Here is a 19,660-nt window from a genome sequence, read left to right as displayed (position 1 = left end):
ATTTCTAAAAATGAGCAAAAGAACTGAAGAATCACTTCACAAAAGAGCATATTAAAATTGCTCACCATATTATTTATCAAATTAAATGCAAATTAAAACCACAGTGATAAACATCTGTTGTTTGCAGTTTGACATCTCTTTCTTTCCTTCTGAGAGTATCAAATATTCTTTATAATCAAATTTTCTTTATAAAGCCACTTCTTCTCCATTCTTAGCTATGTAATTTGGATTGGATTCAACTCAGCCTTAATTCTAGGGATGGAACTTGACTGAGCCCAGACAATTAACATACCCCACTTTCCACCCAGGACGTTTGGTGCGAACATGAAACCCAATTAGAGCCAGTGAAACATGACACTGCAACTTGAAGCTACAGTTTCAAGCAAAGAAAACCTCTTTTTGCTTCAAATAAAATATCAGAAGAGACTTTTTCTCTTTTTCCCTGTAGGACAGAGTGACAATCTGAGGTTTTGACTATAATCAAAAGAGGAGAGCCTAGGGTTGATGGTGAGGGCGGGTGGGATGGGAGCAATAAACACGTTTTCCGTGATAACACTATTAAGAAGGTAGATCGAATCTCACCTGAAGCTACTATGCCTACCCTGATCTTTTCAGTTATGTCAGCCAATAAATTTCCTGTATGAAATAAGCCATTTTGAGTTGGATTTTCCATGGCTGCAACATATAGTTAATGGTACAGTTACCATATTTTAGTGCTTGCTATTATACTAGAGAACATCCTCGGTGTTTCGCATACATGGTATCTAAACTTCAAAATACTAAGATAGGTATTATGACCTCCATTTTACAGATGAGTAAAGCAAGATACAGAGATACTGAGTGGATAGAAAACTGGAACTCAAACATATAGCTGGTTCTTCTTCCATATGATCTTTGACTCAAGAAAGCCCTGCCAAGCAAAGAGCAGAACTACATCAGCACTTGAGCTGCCTATGCATGGGCTTGGAGCGCTAAGTCACATAATTTCATCCAACATAATGGCTAGGAAGAGTCTAATAGCATTTTATTATTATTTCAAAGTAAACAGCAAAGAATAGGGGTTTATCTTTTTTAAAAAATGAAAAAGAAAAAGAAAAAAGGAGAAAAAAAGCACTAGGTAGGTCATTGTTTTCCTTCCTTTTGAACTCTACGATAAAGTTAAAACAGCCCAGGGGACAAAGCCAACTGGAGTTGTCCTGCTTTAGTGGCTCAAAGAGAGGCACAATCTGCTCTCAGACCCACTTAGTGGAAAGGACATAGATAGCAGAGACAGAAATTACAGGTTTCTACCAGCTGCCTGACTGCAGGACAGGGGTGGAAAAAGACGCCTGTGGTTAACACACAGGCCGGCACGGTCCCCATTCATTTGTCCACTTTCACCTGCAGGTCCTTCCAGGTCTCCTCTTAGCACTGCCCCTCTAATGCCCCATGAATTACTTCCCAAGTGCGGGTGTTCTGATAGTAGCTGAGGACAAATGATGCAAAAGCTGGTTCTATTAGGAAAAAGCAGAAAAAAAGAAAGGGCAACTTTCCTCAAAAATTCTGACAATGGCAAAGGACATAGGATCTGGTTGGTTAATAAAAATAGGAAGCCTAGCAATTTGGGGCCTTCATGATGGCAGTTTTCCCAAGAACCAGACTGATGACATTGAGATTTTTTAAAAATATTTAATTGCTTTTTACAAATTATAAAAATAACACTTTTACTGTTGAAAATTTTGAAAATATAAACAAGCAATAAAAAGTAAAAAAATGTAAACCCCTATAACATCACTATTCAGAGACAAGTACTGTTATATCGAGACATTTTCATATATATATGTTTTTCCTTATTTTTTCACAAAAAAAATACTGCAGTTTTGTAAGCTCTTTGCATTACTTAGCATTTTTCATATCAATAAATGATCTTTACAACATAATAAAGGCCCATTGCATAATTGTTATAATAATCAATTTAACCAATCCTGTTCTAATAACTCAGATCATTTCCAAAATTTAAACTTGCCATGTTGAATATTTTATAGTATAATAATATCACTACCCTTGCTATGCTTTTTCCATTGGATAAATGCCTAGAAGTCAAATTAATGAGTCAAAACATAAACACTTGTAAGGCTTTTGACATGTATTATTCTTTATCCTCCTGAAAAAAAAAAAAAAGTTGTACAAATTCACATTTATGTGCTCAGTCTTAAGTCTTACCTAGTAGTTCGCCCAGCCACTTGAGGAAATCCACATTTACTATAGAAATAATAGACACAACAGATTTTCACAAATATTTGTGAATGAATGAATGAATGAATGAATGAAGAACAGCTGAGGTTTAAGCCAGATCCATCTGACTGCAAGGCCACTGTTATAGGCATAGCACTGACAGTACCCCTTCTGGAAATGACGTATATGACATTCCTCCTGGAAAAGATATACAAATGGAGCCCCACTTCTAACTGGGCCAATCAAATTCCTGGGAATTTAACATTTTAATGGGAGAGACCTGAGTCTCAGACTGAGATTGCATTAATTTCAGGACCCTAGAGAGGTCTACCACATCCTGCTGCTGTGATCCCCAGAGCTGCCCTGTCTCATCAACTGTTTAGCTCTTCCTTCAGTCTCATGAAATACCCCAGGAATCTTCCATTAGTTTTCTTTTTCTTTTTTTTTGGCTTAAAGCCAGTGTCTGTTCTCACTACTTACAACCAATGAACCTGATGTATTACCCAGAACCTAGACTTTTATCATCATTGGTGTAACTGTAAGTAATGGCAAGGCCTCAGGAAAAGAAAATTTACTTCTCACAAAACATTTGGAGTCCCTGATATGTAGACCTGCCTCAGAAATAGGGGCCATTTGCTGGTGGCAGACTGCTGATAGCAAGCTTACAGATGTCTTGTTACCAGAAATTTCATGAAAACGTGGGCATAAAATTGCATAAATTTCAGACCTCTCAGAGGACTGTGCCTTCATTGTTCTTTTCCCATATGTTACAAAAGAACAGTCTGTGTAGCTCTGGATGTGTGGCAAGCTGTAACAGTGTCTAAGTGAATATTCCTATCAAAAAGCCCGGAGAAAGTTAAAATGTTTGAAACACTGCAGGTAGAGCTCATACCTTCTGGAAACTAATTATGAGAACTAGATGTCCTCAAATAAACCTGCAAAAAGTGAAAAGCCTTGAGCCATTACTTCTTTTTAATGTCTTATGATATTCTAATGACTGTAGGTTTATAGAGAAAGCAGTTTGAAACCACTGGAAACTGGGGAAAGAAATCATCTAGATTTAAAAAAAAATAAATGATGCTTCATCTATCAGATCCATCTCAGGCAGCTTCTTCCTTCGAGTATTTTCTTGGACATATCCTTCCTCTCCTTTATCATCAGCATCTCCAAAATCTGGCCTCCTATCCACCCACTCCCAAAACTAAGGCTCCAGTTTCTGCTCTCCAGCTTCTCTTCTCTCCAATTCATCATTCACAATTATGCCAGACCGATCTTTCAAAAATGCTAATTTTTCAGGCCTCTCCCCGATTCAAAAATCTACTACTGGGAGACTTGTGTGTAGTGAGGGATGCCAGGGCTTTGAAGCCAACGACAAGGGCTTAAATCCCTGCTCCACCAACCATAACTATTTGAATTTATATAAGGAATTTAACATCCCTGAGCCTCAGTGAATTCATTTGTAAAAAGGAAATAATGCATGCTTCAAAGGTTATTACAAATAAAAGGTACATAATTTGCAAAGTGCCTGGCCTTCAGAAAGCACTCAGTTTCCCTTCTCTATTAAGCTTGAGATCTTACATCCCCATTCAGCACCAACCCTTCCTGACCCACCAAGATCCTTCAAAATCTGATTCCACCCTCCGTGTCCAACCACATGTCTTCCCTGAATAAATACTGTGTTCCAATGAGGCTCCAACCCCTCTCTGCCCACGTTTCTACCTCTCCCCCTTTGCTCATGCTCTACTATATGCATTTCTGCTTCCCCACTGCCCACTATCCTCTCCTATCCTACAAATCCTTTAAAATCCAGCTCAAGTCCTTCACCCTCTAGCCTCATTAGTCGCAATTTCATCATTTTCAGAAGTTTGCAGTGGGTACAAATTTCCAAGGCCACAAACTCAGATGTCTAGGAATGTAATTATCTTTATTTTTCTGTAATTGAATGTGATTTCTAGTTCAAGCCTCTATTCCAACTAGAGGTCGTAATTTAATCTTAGTTACATTTGGTTTTTCTTGCTCAAATCAGAGTTTTCTCAGTCATTTCTACATAATAGCTTTCTCTTCTTCCTAGGATTGCATCTAAATTCCAAAGATGCTTACATAATGCCTAGGTTAGGATATGCATGAGGACAATCTTATCACGTTGGCATTCTACATTCTTTCTTCCCTTACCTGCTGAGATATGTCTCCCACCACTGACCTATCAAAAGTCTTTATTTATGTCTACTCCAGGGCTTGACTTCCCATGTGGTTTCTGGTTCTACAGACTTACCCAGCATCTCCTGCTGCACCTTGTCTTTCTGTCCACAAAGTCTGGCCAGGTCTGCTGCTTCATACTCTCAGCCTTTCTGGGGTGGCAGAAAACCAAAAGAGGCTATCTCAGGCTTCTTTGTCTAGACATCCCCCTAGCCATCTCTTCACTAACATCATCTTGCCCTAGAGGCAAGGGAACTCTGCTAAAATTGATGACCCACAAGACTCCAAACAGGAAAGCAAGACTCAGTTCCCTTCTGCTCTCAGACTCTCCAATCTATATGGTGATTCTATTGTCCTTACCTGGACAGATCTCAGACCAAATATAAAGTTTCACCTTATCAGATGCCAACACCAGCTTCTAACTCTATTGCTCTTCTTGCCAATTATCTTCTTGTCTCCCAGGAATAATTTATCTTTTCTCATTTGGAAAACCGATTCTGACAGATTCTCAGTCTTCCAATTCAAAATTCTATCTGAGTCCTTCAGGGTTTTGACTTTTGAGATGGAAAAAACTTCTGAGTTTTATCTACTGGCTCTACCATGAGTTTTAACAGTCTGTTATGGAACACAAAAGCTAAATATTGACCCATCGTTTTACTGAAGCTTTAAGCTCAGACTGCCCTAGCTGCCACCTGAAATAAATAGATGGGTTATGGTGCAGAGGGAAATATCAGGAACAAAAACACAAAATAAATTAAAGATTTCAAGACAGAAAAGAAATATCCAAAACAAAAAGAACATCAGTTGATATCAAATATGAACCCTACCACCCACCCATTTTCACTTCCACCCTTCTTCACCTGGCTAATTTCTATAACCTTTCGTTCCCTGCTTGGATATCACTTCCTTTGAAAAGCTTTCTTCTGCTTTACCTACGCCCATCCAATCCCCAAATTAGGTGACGTGTTCTTCCTACGTGTCTATAGGCAGAATTCCAAGATGACCCACAGCGACCCTCTCCCCTGTATAATTCCCTCCCTGTGAATATGACAGGACATTATTACTGTGATTATGTTGCATTGCATGGCAAAAGGTATACTGCCAATGTAATTAAAGTTACTAATCAACTGACTTTGAGTTAATCAGAAGAGAGATTATCCATGTGGGCCTAAGCTAATCACATGAGCCCTTTAAAAGCAGAGTTCTTCTGACTGGTTGCAAAAGAGGAAGTAAGAAATTTAAAGCATGAGAGAGTTTTGATATGCCATTGCCAGCTTGAAGATAGAAAGGGGCACATGGAAAGAACCTTAAAAAGGCCCCTAGAAGACGAAAGAGAATTACAGCTGACAACTAGCAAGAAAACAGAGACCTCAGTCCTACAACCTCAAGGAAATGAATTCTGCCAACAACCATGATCTTGGAAGAGAACCTCAAACTCCAGATGAGATGCAACCTAACTGACACCTTGATTTCAGCCCAATAAAACCATGAGAAAATAATCCAGCAATGCCATGTCCATACTTCTGACCTACAAAAACTATGAGATAATAACTTTGTTGTTTTAAGGCACTAAATTTTTAGTAATTTGTTACCAGTAATATAAAACTAATATCATATCATATATAATCCGATTGCACCATGTGATTAACCATGTTACCAAAACGTATCATAATTGCCTTTAACTTTCTGTTTCCCCAACAAGTCTGAGTCCCATGAGAGCAGACTCTATCTGGTTCACATTTACATTAAAGTAATATTATTTGAGTTAAATTAACTATGTGGATTAAATGAGCAATTATATGTAAAACACTTAGAATAGTGCCTAGCATGTTTTAGCTATTATTATTGTTGTTGCCTAAGAGTACCTAAAACAGTGGTCAACACATAGTATAAGCTCCATAAATGTTGGTTAAGTGACTAAATGACTAGATTCACCTCAAGTGAGCTCTAATTGCATTTGTAGTCAATACTACAAAACTTCATCTTCATGCATTGGTTTTAGCGGGAAACAAGCAGAAGGAAAGGCTGCTCCCAGCAAGGGGAACATAAAAAATAAAACAGAGGTGAGAAAGTACAAGGCCTGAACAAAAGACAGTCAACAGATCAATTCAGCTAGAAAGGTAGGTTCCCATAAAGGACAAATGGAAGATTGAGTTGGGAAGGTGTTAGTCATCATCATGGAAGACACTGATGGCTTTTGCACAAAGGACTGGCGTGATAAACATGCATTAGAGCAGTCATTAGATAATGACTCTCAGGATGAATTTGAGAAGGCAGACTTTGGAGAAAGGACATTGTTAAGAAGTCTGAATAGTGATATAAGATATTAGAGCCTATGCTATCATGGAGGTTGGAGACATCAAGATCAAAAAGAGCGGACTGTTGAAAAAGGCATTATTATAGAAGAAACAGCTGCCCCATTCTACCAAGAAATGGTCACAAACTTGCTATTAGCTCTACAAACATTTATTGAATACTCCTTCTGAAGCAACTTTCCACAGTTCACTATTTAGTGAGAGAGACTGACTTCTGGTCTCAGCCTGATATTACCATGAAGCCTCCAAGACTATGAGATGAAGTCAACAAAATTCCTCTAAAGGTATGGATTCTTAACAATGGATATAGCATTTTTCCAGCTTTTAGGCTTTTGAGGTAAATTAGAATAAAATGTATCTGGCTATAACTTGACCATAAGGGAGGAGGGGTAGGTTAACTAAAAAGTTTCCAAATTTAACACATAACACATTTATGATGGCTGATGGCTGATGATGCTTTCTACATAAAGGCAAGATCCTGGGAACTGCCAAATTCCATTGTCTGCACACTTGGTCTGAAATGCCTTCTAGAGCAGAATCCACCCAGACCTCAGCTGGCTTCTCCCAGAAATATGTTTTCCAAATCAAGGTGAGGTTTCTGAGAACAGAGCAACCCTATCTTTTGCTCAGGTGGACAAGAATGTATATGGAGGAACACTGGAACTCTCTCTCATGTCCCATTTGGAACCTGAAACAAAAGTACATCCTCTGGCATGTGTTCCAAGTCCCTAACTCCATCTGGAACAACTGAAGCACTGAAACAACTTGGATGAGTACTGCATTTGGAAAACATGCCAGTTTTGTCTCCTTCCCATCCTTGACTTCTGTCCAAAATGCCAGCCAGCTCTCATTTATCCCCTCACACCTTTATTCTCTGTGCTTTCATTACTCCAGTTGTAACCCTAATACTCCAAACCTCCCACAAGCTCCCTCCTTCTAATACTGTTTTCTAAATGCCACAATATTCTCAGCTCTTCACAGAATACTCCCTTCTCAAGCATGCCTCGACTAAAGCTTGGCTTATCTACAAATGTGCTGCTGCTTCTTGAGTCTACCACACCTCAGCTGTCTAACATGGTCACTCCCTGGACCTTTTCCTTTATTGCATGCCTGAACACCCACATATATCCTTTTGCTCCTAAACTTTGACCTCATTAAGACATTCAGGCAATGGAATCTCCACTTTTTCCCAAACTGTCAGCTTCACAGCCTTCCATAACCAGCTTCAGATGTTGTGATTCATCATTTATATCACTCTTTAGCTAATAGTTGGGATGTTCTTACCCTTTATTCTCTCACCATATTCACCCAGTAATCTCTTACCTTGGTTCAAACCAGTGTTAGCCTTTTCTGCTGAGAAATAGAAGGATTATTCCAACCATGGAAGGTTCTTAGGCTGCTTGGCAACACATTTTACTTGCATAGTCAACTTCCCTCATGCAGTTCCCACAACAACTATGTTAGAGTATACAGTTCGACTAGTCTATCAGTGAGCCTTTCAGTTCATTAAGAGTAGGAACTGATTCTTAGTTCTGTATCCTCAGAGCCTCCCATAGCCTAGTTCATAGTTGCCACTTAAAACATTTTGAATGATGAATTAGGAAATTGCTAAAGTCTTTTCAGCCCCAAGATTCAGTAACTATGAAGCACTGTTGGTAGGCACTTCTTTTGCCCGACTTGAGGCTCTTTCTTCCAATCCTGAACTCTACATTTAGAAAAGGCCTTTTTTGCAGCAGCCATGCCACTACAAATTTTCACAAATTTCAGGGACATTCCTGCCAGGGAGAGTTTCTGCCCAAGAATGGTGTGAAAATCAAATGAAATATGCTTGAGCACAGAAGCATACTCCTTAAAAAGATTGTGCTATTTTCCACCCTAGTAAATGCCCCACAAATTCCAAGAATATCAGAACCAAACTGTTTGTAGATTATGCTTCCCATATTTGCCTCTGTCTGGTAAAAGCATTAAAGTTTTGACTAGTCAAGCTGGGAGTATATATTAAATTACCTGTTAAGAAATAAGCCATATACAGTTTTAAATTTTGTTTAGAAAAAAAATGCAAAATCTATAGACCTAATATTTCCCATTCCATTCACTGAGATAGATTGTGTTGTGAAACAAACAAACAAACAAAATACAATTTGGAGTCAAAAGACCTGGATTTGAGTCCTCCTTGAAATTCTGGACAACCCACTCAATCTTTTTGAAGTTTAGTTTCCCCACTGTCCAGGGGTAATATTCAAATATTTACTGACCAGTATGACAGAGCCACTGACTTCTTAGAACCAACATGTTAGTGGCTGTCATGCTAGAGCAGGGTCCTGGGAACTCCCTGCTGTGCCAGGCACTGCCCAGTCGGTTATTAAATGATAGGAAGGATTTGGAAAGAAGAGACCAAAAAAAGGGGGTAGGGGTGCTTCAGGAGTTCCAGGCAGTGATTATTTATCAAAGATCCGGAAATATTTTAATGTTTTAAAAAAACTATAGCAACCTTGGTGTACACCTGCTGAATATCAGCCCTGCTTTGATTCTTCCTAGGCTGAGAGTGTTTCACATGCAAAATGGGAACCCTGAGAACTCCTTTCAAGACATCTGGAGAATTAAATGAGATAAAGCATATAAAAGGAAAAGCCTATTCCTGCTTTAGTCGGCATTTTATAAATGACAGTTGAATAAATGAATGAATGAATGAATGAAAAGAATACCTGTTCTCTCTTCCTCACAAAGTTTTTTCTTCTTTTTTTTTCCCCCATAGGTGGTACGTTTAATAATCAAGTGAACATGCATATGAAGCTTGCCTTGTGTGGCCTTAAGACATGTAGATTTCTGCACCGGAATCTTAAAAGGCCTTAACTAGGTTTGGTCATGTATTTAGTCCAGTTCGTCTTTACGACACATTGCTCTCTCAAGATTCCATCCTCAAATATGGCTCCCATTGTGGGAACAATGGGTAGAAAGTACATTCCCAAAACAGGGGAGGGGGTGAGGAGCCTCTGATGGCCTGGTCTCTTACAATCTTACATGGCGCCCTCTTCAGCAATATGCTCTATGCAGTCAGCAAGGGGTTTCACTAGTGTGGATATGGCTCGTTTGGCAGCTCTCTGGCTGAATTGGAGGCCAATATCACAGCAATAATATAGGCACATGCTAGAAAAAAAAAAAACACAGATTAAGATAACGATTTCCAAAATAAGTGACAACATTTTCCACCAAGAGTCCTGTGATCTGAACCACTAATTTATTAAGTCCCTAGGCTGGGGGTCAGATCACTTAAGGTTTTCATTTGTTTCCTCATGTAATTTAATAAGGATGATACATTACCAGACTCATCATGATATTCTGTTTGCATAATGGCACAGGTGCCTCCTTTCAAGGCAGTAATAATTTTCAAGGCCATCCTATTTTGGAGGATGGCTTTTCTCATCAGAGTCATTTCAGTGTTCAGTAAAGATAAATTTTGCTGGCTATCATTTAAGGCTTGTTGGCTCACAAAGTATTTTAGGAAGAGTACCTAAAATATTAGATGTGCAAAAATTTTAAATGTCAACCCCACAGGTCTGTGGACCCTGTCTATTATTTGCTATCCCTTAGAAACAGTGTCATTCCTAGGAGCTGTCCGCAATTATTCATTGAGACTCTCACCATATGAGCACTAGACCTCAAACTTTAGGAGATTCGACAATACCCTCCAGTCAGATAACTAAGCCTCCAAGTGCCTTTGGGTTCACCAATATCGTATCACTTCATGGGCAGTGTTTGAGAGCCATCTGTTGGAGTCTGGATACTCTGTTTCTTCTCCCTGCCTCTGTACCCAGTAGCAGGATTGATGACCTTCTCAAGAGCCAGTAACTAGTGTCTGACTGCCAAGAGGAAAACTGAGTGAGTAATCATTAAAATTAGTGTATCCACCAGCAGAGTTCCTCCATCTGGGGAGTAAGCTCACTGTGCACTTAAATGGCTCTTATTCTACTTTCAGGGTAAATTATGGTAATTTAACACTACCACATCCAAGAGCTGATGAGGATTTGGCGAAAGGAAGTAAGAGAGACTTACCATCAATAAGGATCTGTGGCACTTGCCAGATGAATAAGCTAAGACGCACAGAGGCATTATTTGCCTGAGGCTATACTGCTATTGAGTGGTGGATGAGTTTGACCTCAGAGAGCCCATACTCTTTCCAGAATGTCCAGACTGGCTCCCACTAGACATCTCAGCAGATGCAGTAAACGGTAATTAAACCCAACATAGACTATCTGCTGCTAGGGGCAAGTAATCCATATAAATAAAATCCCCATTTGCAAGTAAACAGTAATGCTGAAAAGTAAGATTCTAGCAAAAACTGGGACTGATCCTTCAGCAGAGACAGAAAACTTATCAACCTATTTCAAGATAAAAACTGGCCCCTATGTTACAAAGAACTTCATTTAAGAGAATTAATTCCTTGCTGCAATGGTCCTGATGTACACATGTGTGAGTAAAATGATGAAAATTCCCAGGGCCCAGGACCCACTGATTGGTCTCTGTTCCAGAGTAAACAGCTCTGTACCTTCTTTTGGGAAGCTGAATGGGTCTCAGCTGGTAAATGGTCACAGTAACAGAGCAGCTGCACTCAGATCCCCTCCTTGGAGCATTTAATGAAACCATCCCCTGGAGAGGATGAAAATGCATGCAGTACTGTTAGGGTCTTTGCATTTGTTCTTGTTGCCTGGAATACTATTCCCCTAGATACTTTCATGGATTCCCATTACTCAATTCCATTCTCTACTCAATGTCTCTTCCTCAGAGAGGCCATTTGAAATCATTCTATTTAAAAGAACACCTCTGTCACATTCTACATCCTTACTCTGTTTTATTTTTTCTTTATAACATGCATACTATCTAACATTATTTTATGTAGGTATGTGTGTATTAATCTCCCTCCACTCTTGTATAAGCTCTTAGAGAGCAGAGATTGTTGGTTTGTTCATGGCTATATCACCCGTGCCTAGAACAGTACCTGACACATAGTGGACACTCAATAAATATTTGTTGAATAAGTAAAAGCAAAGCTGGCAGTGCGCACATTTGTAACTATACATGTGAGAGAGCAGAGATGCCATAAAGACCAAAGAAAAGCAAATGCCTAGAAATAGAAACCAAAACATTGCACATTTATTAATATGACCCTGTCTGTGAAGGAACTTTTTACTATGTTCAGCATCATCACGTAAAAATATTTGAGGAGCTGACCACTCCTCACTCTGTCACCCCATTCCTCAATGGGCAGAATGTCAGCATTAAATTAGAAGAACGTGCAGGATGAGACAACCTATTGTCTCAGAGAATACAATTTGCTACAACGGTTTCTTCTCACAACAGTTTCTAAGAAGGAATTGAAGAAATGCCAGTTTCAAAACAGATGAGTAGCTGCTATGATGTGGTGAAAGGACCACCTGAGCAAGATGTCAGATTTCTGTGAAATCCAGCCTCTGCCACAAACTCACAACTCTGCAAGCCTGCCCTGCACTCAGGTCTCCTCTCACGCTGTTTCTCTGCTTCAAATGTCACTGCTGCCTTCTCTACCAGACGCAGTTGGAAGAGCTTGCCTGACACCACCACGATGCCACACGTAAGCCCCATGGGATGTTTTCAAAGTTCTATTATGACGCTGAGCTCTCTGTGTCATTCATTCATTGCACAATTTGTACAGTCCGAGGTGCTATTCTCGGCACCAAGTACCATAGCAGATTTATCATAAAGCTAATGAAGATTTAGGTTCATGGCCCCTCGCTTACATGTATCCCTCTTAATATCCTGTGAGGGGCCCTAAAAATACATGGTCATATGTTTCTACCAAAGGTACACAAGTAAGATACTTTGACCTTACTCAATTAAAATCACTCTCAGCTCCCCTTGGGAGATGTTGGAGTCACAATAGGCATTCAGGGGGTCTAGCAAATGGGAAGTCGTAGTGGGATGCATTTAGTTTGGGTTGAGTAGGGTATTTTTATGTGGTAACAGTCACTTTTGCATACACGTAAGCTGTTATTAGCCTTCCTGAAGTAGGAATGACTTCAGGAATACTCTTACCATGCACTGTGTCAACTCACCAGCCATTGTGACAAAGAGGTGCTGGACCCGATATGGCCTAGCAACATGCACATATTCTGTAGTGCCCAGCACCAGAAGAATGTATATAGAGGAGAAATACAGTTTAAACATACTCACCAGAAATCAATCTGTCCAAAATCAAATGTGAAAAATTGTAAACAGACAATTTGGTCCTCATCAACACCAAGTCAAAACAAAAATCCTCTCCTGTCCAAAATATATCCAATGATGCAATGCATGCAACTCGAAATGCACCACATGTTTATATTCTTTTTTAGAAAGGAATCATGTGAAACAGAAATTATCAGAAGGCCTGTGCTTACAGGGTAAAAACCTATAACCAAACTACAAATAGCAAATATGTCTACAACTTCTCAGATGATATCAAAATAACAAAGCTGAAAGAAATTTTTCTAAACTTCTAATAAGACGAATTTGATCAACTAGGAGAGAATAAATTATAATTACATTTTCTTAAATAAAATAAATTATAAAATCAATATAATAAGAGAAAGGAATTGATAATCAAAGAGTATACAGCAAAAATTGCATGAAGAAAAAATATGGCAGCAGTGACAGGCATTTAATTATGAGAAAATCATGTTATTTTTCTGGAATTTATAATGTTTATATTATTTGCCAGCTTTGATAAATATGCAGTTTTTTGTGATTTTTTTTCTTATTCCAAAAAAAAATCCATTAAGAACTAATGTTGTGTTAATAATTTTGTACTACTTTTTTAAAAGAGGAGGCCCCCAAATTGTATAAACGTTAGATCTCACAAAACTTAGATGTACCTGAGATGGAAGACAGGAGTGAAGAGGAGATACAGTATAATAGAGAAGAACAAACAAAAATAAACAAAACAAAAAACAATTACATAGTGTATTAGATAGTACTAAATTCTTTAGGCTTGTTCTCACCACTAATTCAGGGGCTCCGTGAAAAAAGGGATTGTTTCTTACTTACCTAGATCCCTAGAACATAAGCACAGCTTCTGGAACGAAGTACGTGTTGGTAAATACTAGAAGGATAGATGGATGGATGGATGGATGGATGGATGGATGGATGGATGGATGGATGGACCAACAAGTGAGTGGTAAAGGCTTGAGAAAGTCAGTTAACCTCTGTGTACTTTAGTTTCCATGCCAGTAATATAGTTAGATTTAGATTATTTTACCCAAGTATCTTACATAATAATGTTTTGACAATAGCTGTATAATTTATCATTGTCTTTATCATATACTTTATATCATTATTAAATTTTTAGCTCTATGTCTTACTTGTCCAGCAAGATTTCAAGTTTCTTCGACTAGGGCTCTATATAGTTTTTCTTTTAACTACTGATAATTAGCAGAACACTGAAGAGTAGGTATGTTTGCTGAAAATACTGATGCTGAAAATAGCTGGTAAATAATGTTATATTCATCATTTTTCCTTATGTTAAGGTAATAATCCAGAAAAGGTATATGAGAGGCAAGATCAGGTAGAGGCTAAGGACATGAACTGTAAAGTCACATTGCCTGGTTGGATCCCTTCTTTGGCAAGTGTTAGTTTTTGTAAACTGGTCAAGTTCATTCTTTCTATAGCCCATTTTCCTCATCTGTTAAACAGAGATAATAATACCTAACTTACAGAGTTGTTGTGAGAGACTTATACAATGTCTGACATATAACAATTACTCAAAGTAGGTCAGCTGTTATCACTACTATAGGAGTAGGGATATAGTCACAGGTGTGCCTCCCCCACTTTTCTTTGCTGCCATCAAGATCTGATTTCTAGGACTGCACTGGAACAGTGGTATAATGTTAGGGATCAGTATTTTTAATATCTCAACTTTTTAAGGAGATAATGGGTATGGTGATGTGACAGCAATCCTTAGACAAATCTTGCTAAATGCAGTGTCCATCTGACTGCCCCTTTAGGCTCACTTGAGGACTTAATTGCTTTTGCAGTGCTGGTTTGTCTGCTCTAAGTTCAGTTTCTCCTGCCTTCTGTCAATCCCTCCATAATTCAATAAATTCAACATCACTGTGCATCCATGAGTTTCTAGGTACTGAATACAAGTACCTAGAAAAAGTGAAAAAGACAGTTCTGCTCTTAAGTAACTCATAGACTAGGTGGGAAGGCAGACATGTACATAACTCACCAGAGGAATGTAATAAGGGATATAATGTGGGAATAAAAAAGCACTTCAGGAACAGGGAGGAAGGAGCCAAAAAGCTGTCAGTATAGCTTGCCTTATTTTTTAAGTCCTAAATATTACAATTTTATGGTCATCTTTAGGGAGAGTGACAGGAATAATTAAATATACAAAATCAAAATATGCTAAAAATTCCAAATCCTAATTATAGCAAGTTGCTGGCGTAAGTCTATGTAAAAGTTCCCTACAGATCCTTAGCCGAGGGCTGTGCTGCACATATGCAGGGCAAGACTCCACAAAGCCTGGCAGAGAGTAGCAGTTAAAAACACCAGACTTACACAATCTGAGAGACCACCGATGCTCTCACCCAGTCAGAACAGAGGGATTTGTCAACATCTCAGACATTCACTGAGATCCCAGAAAGGTCTTGGAGGAAGGACCATACCCTAGAGAAAAATTTAATCTAGACCTGCACTGGCCACTAACCACAGATAGCAATTTAAATTTAAATTTTAACTAATTAAAATTAGATAAAATTTAAAATGCATTTTATCAGTCTCATTAGCCACATTCGAAATGCTCAATAGTTAAATGTGACTAGTGGTAACCACACTGGACAAAACAGATATAGAACATTTCATCATCACAGAAAGGTTTACTGGATACTTCTCTAACAAAGCTAAAAACAAGACTAAAAAGATCAAGGAGAGACACCAAAAAATTATCTATCTCAACATTCTTTAAAAGAAGGCAACATAATCCAGGCTCCTTAAAACGTATCACTATATAAACAAAATACAATAAATAAGTCTCGATGTACAAAGAAGCAGGAAAATGTGGACCATAATCAAGAAAAAAAATGTGAATGGAAACAGATCCTGAGATGATACAGAGATTGGAATTTTCAGAGAATGGCTTAAAATAACTATTATAATAAATTTCTTCAAGGACTTACAGATAATATGGTCTTAATCAGAACATAGATGGAGACTCTTGGCAAAAAAAAATGGAAACTATAAAAAAAGAATAAAAGGAAAGTCTATAATTCTAAATTGCAATATCTGAAATAACATATTCACTCAATTGGCTAAAGAACAGATTGGAAATGACAGGAGAATGGGTCAGTAAGCTTGAAGACAGATCTCTAGTAATTAACCCAATCTAAAGAACACAGTGGAGAAAAACAAATCATATTAAATGTGATTATTCATGCTTTCTGTCTCTTCCAAAGATTTATCATTAATTATTCTTTGCTAAACTTGTAAAATTTTCAGTGTGAAAACCAGACAGGATCTGCCAAGAGTATTTTTGTATATACAAATGCTCCATCACATTACTGCCAACTCACAATGACTAGAAAGCTGATTTGCTGAAGAAAGTAAAATCTCAGCCAATTTAACCATTCTTATCTTTACATTACCAACTTATATACCACAGTCACGCTTAAAAATTATGTCAGATTTTCACCAAGTTTGAACCGCTTCTAAAGATTATCAATGTACTACTGATTTGATTTATGGTCATTCTGCATTTTAAAACAAGATGGGAGTCGATATGTTTTCAATAAGCTGGACTTCTTAATGTTTCAGGGAAACATGCTGGTGGGTAGAAGTTCTAGAAAAAAATGTTCAACAAGCATTAATTGAATCTATATTCTATGCTATAAATTATGCTGGAGATGTAGAGATGAAATAGACATGAGCTTTAACTATTACATTAAGTGAAGTCCCTAATTTATAAAACCACTAGGAATGAAGTAATAATATTTGGCTACTGTTCTTCTTCCAAGGTTGAGGAAGAAGGTAAGTTGCGCAAAATACCACCAATGAATAGAGTAATGCAAATTTCATTAGGAAGGAAGGTCCAATTTGAGATAGAGCCTTCTAGTTAATTATAGTAAGACAGAGTTTAACCTATCACATAAGCATACTTAAATTTTAATCCAAGGACTAAGAGATAATAGGGTGGCTAACTCAAGCTGGTTTCTAAGTGACTCAGATAATCCATTTTTCATTTATCTTTACAGATGTTAAGTTTTGATTTTCTCTAGAGAAACTGGACATAAAAGGAGAATCTTATTATTAATAAGCCAGTTACATATTAATGTACAATTTCAATAAAAATAAGTTTATATAATACAATTGATAAAACAACATTAACAGGCCACACACAGAAATGATTTTTAATTATTACATTAAAGCCTATCATAGTCCATTGTATCTCAGTGATGGAAAATATTTTGCTTCAACTCCACTAATTTGCTCTGGGAATCATGAATACATATTTTAATGCCTCCATTCACGAAGTAAAAAATCCTCATATTATATAAACATCTCATCATCAGAATTCACTCCACATTTATCTACCTGGTAAGCCCTCAGACCTTTAATTAAAAGGCATGCACATGAGCCCTAGCCCACCACTTCTAACCCAGCTGCCATCATCAAAACTTGCTACTCTACTGAAAATCCAAATACCACTAACTTGAAGCCTGGCTTCTCTTTGGCATTTTGGCTAGCAGTCTACTCTTGCACCCTGGTCAGCCCCTGATTAAGAGAGGGGCCAGAAAGGTTGGCGACCAGTGTGATCAGTCTATAAAGGGCACTAAAGCATCAGGGAATATACCAGGATTGAGGGATCAGTTTCTATACATGACTATGTCGCAGGCACAATGTGGTCCAGCTCACATAGAGAAAAATTTCTAACAAAATTTTCAAAATTTCAATAAGTGCTTCTCACTGATGTCCATCTCTCTGTGTTGACTGTATTCACAAAGTAAGACACACATTTCATGATATCACTACAGTATTCTGAAACTGGCAGTTCCAGTCAACACTGTGTAATGCCTTTTGCTGTAAATAAGTGATTTCCTACTATGTTGTAAACCTTGTAGTATGACTCTGAAGAAGTTGTCTGGTTCAGAAAATGACAAAATAAAAATGAAGATAAAGTAGGGATAACAGACATGTGCCTACATGTAAGCCAGAAAAAAATAATCTTGAAGATATTTTGAATAAGATTTATTAAATATTTCTATATAAATTGCTTCTATCCTTAATGAATCTGAATGACTAAAGCTATCTAATCACAAGTGCTATAAAAACCTAGAAATGAAAGATAAACCAAATCAATTAAAACATTAGATTCACTTGGTGTAATGCATATAATTTTGAACATAAATGTAGAGGCATAAAAATTTTATTAGCAAAATATAAATTCATCTCCCTCCCTTTTATAAATGTCGAACAAATATTTTTTTAAATATTTAGAGAGCCGCCACATTATTGGCCTGCCTGTGGCATCCATATGTATCAGTCCACCCTGGGTCCTGGCTTATTCTGTTCCTCTTAAGGTCAGAACAAATTGAGAGAAAAATACAGAAGTCAGACACCTGAAGATAAAACATATCAACTTTTTAAGGCTTTTTAGAAAATATAACTAAATTCTGGACTATGCAGCTTTTCTCATATCTCAGCCCTGAATTAATCCTATGCACACGATCACTGACAAAGACAGACCAACACAGGCCTCCCTAAACACCAAAATGCTTCTGCCACTAAGTTTACTTCTTAGCCAAAGGAAAGAAGACATTTCTTTCAGTACGAGGATTCAAAGGAGAAAAAGAGGAGGCAAATGTATGAAAAACTCTTCAGTCAGAATTTCATACTACCACCCTGAGAGACAATGAGTGAGATCAGAAAGCAGCCATGATTATTAATCTTCAAAATTATCCCACATGGAAATATAAAGTGGGGGAAGTATTCTTCTCTATCTAACATTAATTGAGCTTCTTTCCTTCCTTCCTTTTTTCCCTCCTTTCTTTCATCCTTCCTTCCTTTTTCCTTCTTTTTTTTTTAAATTTTTTTTTTAAATTTTTCTAGGTGAGGCAACCCTTGGTTGACCTCACAGATTGCAAGGACCTTGTCAGTTTACAATCCCTTATTTTTTATTTTTTGTGCCTACAGCACCTGGTCTTCCTAGGTGGTCTCTCATGCAAGTACTAACCAGGCCTGACCCTGCTTAGCTTCCAAGATCACACGGGATTTGGCTTGTTCAGGGTGGCATAGCTGTAGACCCTTTTTCCTTCTTTCTTTTCTTGACCTTTAAGCAAGTGTTTCTCAACTTTACCACCACTACGAACACTGGGAGAGATGTAAAAATACTGATGCCTGGGTCCCATTCCCTAAAGATTCTAATTTAGTAAATCTAGAAAGTGGCCTGAGTATTGATATTTTTTTAACTTCACAGGATATTCTAATGAGCAGCCTAGTTTAAAAGCACTGCATTCATCCCATGTTCAAACAGATGAATGGGGAGATTAGAAGTTTGTCCTGTCTCTATGAGGTCAACCTCCCAACACCAACCAGGCTTCTTTGTGGGTTCTGCTGGGGCCACTGAGTGGCAGGTTAGCATTTTGCTCTCCAAGAGTTCTGAAATGGTTTGCTGCAGTTCATTAATTCAATTAACTTAAAAGCTGAAAAATTCACTATTCCATTGTCCATTCCAAATTTTCCCAGCCATAAAATCTAATACAGCTCATCACAGGTTCTGCAGGGTTATTAAATAAAAACATATAACAACTGTACTCCATTAATACCAACTAGAAGTATCCCCAAGTTTGAGTATAAATCATCTCTGATTATTAATTTTCCAAAGAAAATTAATGTTCAAAAATGAATCTTTTTTCTCAAGTTAAAGTCCA

The 19,660-nt window shown here is 37.8% G+C and overlaps 1 pseudogene; it reads right to left on the bottom strand.

Annotated features, from left to right (window-relative positions):
- Positions 1 to 18,914: 18,914 nt before the first annotated feature.
- LOC112481078 lies at positions 18,915 to 19,033 on the bottom strand (annotated as a pseudogene).
- Between the last annotated feature and the right edge of the window lie 627 nt (positions 19,034 to 19,660).

The sequence above is a fragment of the Pteropus alecto genome, unplaced genomic scaffold (genome assembly GCF_000325575.1).
Source record: "Pteropus alecto unplaced genomic scaffold, ASM32557v1 scaffold385, whole genome shotgun sequence".
Classification (NCBI taxonomy): domain Eukaryota; kingdom Metazoa; phylum Chordata; class Mammalia; order Chiroptera; family Pteropodidae; genus Pteropus; species Pteropus alecto.
This window is presented reverse-complemented; position numbering and strand designations above follow the sequence as displayed.